At 35.5% G+C, this 3,704-nt stretch overlaps 1 long non-coding RNA gene across 1 annotated transcript; it reads left to right on the top strand.

Moving 5' to 3' along the window:
• The first annotated feature begins 314 nt into the window (after positions 1-314).
• LOC116256450 (uncharacterized) lies at positions 315-1,577 on the top strand. The gene is made up of 2 exons (XR_004173132.2): positions 315-827; positions 1,207-1,577. It is a non-coding gene; the product is annotated as an uncharacterized LOC116256450 (long non-coding RNA).
• Positions 1,578-3,704: the final 2,127 nt, after the last annotated feature.

Below are 3,704 nucleotides of genomic sequence, written 5' to 3'. Positions count from 1 at the left end.
CTTGTTTGAGGAAATATGATTAGAAACATACTTGTAAATTACTTATTTTACAAAATATGGCTTTAATTGTCATGTTTTGTAAAAGCAAATTTTCCAAGTTTTGTTTGAAAAATAAGATAACAAAATAGATGAACAATGACCATAGTTCTTGTTCATCATATCATAGGGCGAAAGAGTGAGATTTTGCAATGTTACAAATACTTTTATAAAAGTAATATATGAAAAGAGTGAAGGTCGGATACTTAAGAGGGCGTTTAATTCCCGGGTAAATTCCGATTTTTCGGAAAAAACAGTACGAGCGAGTGAAATTTTCGAGCGGGTGGAATTCCACCCGCTCGATGAATCCCCCGTGCTCGTGACCCGGTCGATGGATCTCCCGGCGCTCGAGACTCTTCCCCTCCCCCGCTCGACTTTCCCCCTCATTTCCTCTCTCTGCCCGCAGCGAACGCCCGCAGCTCCTCTTGCTCACTGTCTTTGGCCGCTCCCACCGTCGCCGCTCCGCCGCCGCCGTTCCGCTCCTCTGCCGGTGATCTTTCCCCCTTTCTCTCTTGCTCTCTGATGCCCTCGTCTTCTCCCAAATCAGTGCCTTAATCACCGTCGCTGCAACGCCTCCAAGAAAGTCCCCTGGCTTCCATATCCCACAAAGAGATCAGTCCAAGCACGGTCGTTCTGCTCTCTCTGCTGCTATCTTTAGCGGGAGCGGTCTTCCGGTGTCCAGCCGAAGGTTCTCACGCAGTTCTGAAGCTCAATGTGACTTGCCACAAATGCGGAGAACAGTTTGGAAAGTGGGAGGCTCTAGATCGCGTCTTCTAATACAGTGGATGAAGGTTTTTTTTTTCCTTTTGCTCTCTGTTCTGATTCATGAGGGTGTCTGTGGCTGAGCATAGACACCCTGTGAAAATTGGGCACTACCTTTAACTTGTATTAAAAGCTTAATGATGTGCTGGAAAACAATGAATGACGATACATGCATTTATGTTCATCTCACCTACTTCAAGATTTGGAGTCATTAGACCTCTTTTCTGTCATGGAGGTTATGGCTCGTTCGAATGCGATTATTAATGGTCTGCATTCATCTGATAACAAAGTTTCTTCAGACTGCCGTATTCATAGCCTTCTTTACAGGACAACCTTTTGTTAGACGAACTTCGTTTGAAGAGATGTTTCTTCTGGAATTAGTGATATCTGATGTCATCTTTTTTGCAGTTACTGAGCTGGTTGAAGGTGATTCATCTAGAAAGATTGTGGAGATTATCTGCAGGACAAGCTGGTTGAAGTCGGAGAGCCACTGTGGTAGAATAGAAAGGGTTTTAAAAGTTCATAACATGCAAAAGACACTTGCTCGTTTCGAAGAATACAGAGAAATGGTGAAGATAAAAGCCATCAAGTTGCCAAAGAAACATCCACGTTGCCTTGCTGATGGCAATGAATTGTTGAGATTTTATGGCACCACTGTCACATGCTCGTTAAGCATGAACGGCTTGTCCAACCTCTGCATATCTGAAAAATGTAGTGTATGCAGGATTATCAGACATGGGTTTTCTACAAAGAAGGAAATTAAAAGAGGAATTGGAGTCTTCACTACTTCTACTAGTGGAAGATTTTATTTTGTTGTCATTTGGTTTGTGTACATTCCACTGCAATTGTTATTGTACTATTGAATCAATGGGAGTGACGTACTTATGGATTGAGTTGTTCCATATTGATGAAATATGTAAGATTTCCAAGCTGCGATCCTTGTTATTGGTTTTATCCTGATGTACCGTTCTAAAATGCTCTATGTGTCTGATATAGCTGCGATCCTTGTTATTGGTTTTATCGTGATGTACTGTTCTAAAATGCTCTCTGTGGCTGATATAGATGAGCAAGCCCTTGAAACAAGTTCATTCTAAAATGCATGGCTTTTATTGCATGGTTTATGATTTTTTGTAATATGATATGTGTTTTATAGCTCCTCCATTAAGGTTGGGTTTTTTTATTTGCAGTTCTAAAAAAGTCTTTTAATTTTTTTTACCATGTGCATCAAACAAGGTTAAATTTATCAGGTTAAATTCTTCTTTGTGCATCAAACAAGGTTAAAATTAATATGTTAAATTCTTTCTGTGCATCAAACATGACCTCAAACAGGAAGAGGGTTAAATTTCATCCTGTTTTTTTTTTCAGAAAAATTTTTCAGAAAAATTTACCACGTTAAATTCTTCCCTGTGCATCAAACGCACCCATAAGCAATAAAATATTATAATTTGTAGGAGTGTTCCAATTAAATTTTAAGTAAGTTTTAAAACTTTACCTTAATTCAGTTATCACATCATCAGGGCTTGATCCTGTCTTAAGCTTTTTAGAGATGTGTTTGTTAGCATTCTTCAGTCCCATAAGTGACTGTTTATGCATGATTACATAAACTTTATATGCATAAAAAAAAACAACTCTTGTCATAACATATATCTATTGAATAAGGTAAATGAAAAATTTGATGAAAATTGATATAGGTAAGATTTCATATAGTGAGTCACTCAATGTTGTATTGAAAATATAAGTGGGCCGTTAAATGAATGATTAAGAAAAATATGCTAGATGGATTTACCGTTTGAAAAATTGAAAATGACATATTCAATGCAAATTAATACGTACATTAAACATGTTTGGGTGTTTATGGGGTTGGTCATGCCCCAACCTCAAATGATAAAATTATAAAAACAACTCACTCCAAATCCTCACATCATAATACACATTCACATATAATCAAACCATCAAAATAGAAAATTAGATAGAAAAATGAAAAGATAGATATACGATAAGAGAGCAAAAATAGGTAAATAAAAATTAAAAGAGAGAAAAAAGAAATGAAAATACATAGAGAGAAATAAAGATGAAAGAGAGAAAAAAAAGAGAGGGTATCTGAAAGAGAAATGAAAAGAAGAATAAAAAAGAGATAAATAAAGATGAAAAATTAAAAGAAGAGAAATATATGTTAAACTGATAGAGGAAAATTAAGAATGAGATAAATAAACATTAAAATTAAAAAAATGAGTAAAAAATAAGTGAAAAAGAGGTTAAAATGAAAGAGAGAAAAGTAAAAATGAGAGGAAAAACAAGTTCAAAAAAGATATAAATGAGTTAAAAGAAATAAAAAAAAACTAGTTGAAATGATAAAAAGATAAGTTTTAAGAGAAAGGAAAAGAGATATTGATAAAAATGTTTGCCTTGGTCATGCTCGCGAAGCTTCAAGGAGAATCCTTAACTCTACAGAGACTCTAGACTTTCATGAGCTTGTTATCAAGAAAAGAGACAATAAAATAATAAAAAGAAAAGTTATAAATACCTTTAAAAAAATATATATTTGGTGCAGCCTTAGCTCTTTTGGACAAAGAGAACTCCTTGATGGTAGCTTAAATAGGTTGAAGATACTCCTCAATTATATAAAAACTTTGTATCTTGCTTTTTTTAGTTCACTGAAGCAAGTTGTAAGGAAACTATTGAATCGTGCAATAGAGTATCACATTTTGTGTAATCCATCAACAATTAACTTTGTCCACTTTGTCATCTTGTTCCCTGGTTAAATTATCACATTTTTCGTTGCTTCGTGCTTTTGTGTTGAAGCCCATGTGAATGTCAATGTTTCTACCATTGCAACCAAGATGTGAAATAAGCAAAAGTATTGGACTAAGAATAACAAAACCCTAAAGACGCGAGCTGGAGGAAAA

The sequence above is a fragment of the Nymphaea colorata genome, chromosome 6 (assembly GCF_008831285.2).
Source record: "Nymphaea colorata isolate Beijing-Zhang1983 chromosome 6, ASM883128v2, whole genome shotgun sequence".
Lineage (NCBI taxonomy): Eukaryota > Viridiplantae > Streptophyta > Magnoliopsida > Nymphaeales > Nymphaeaceae > Nymphaea > Nymphaea colorata.
Note: the sequence above shows the minus strand (reverse complement) of the source record. Positions and strands in the feature narration are given on the sequence as shown.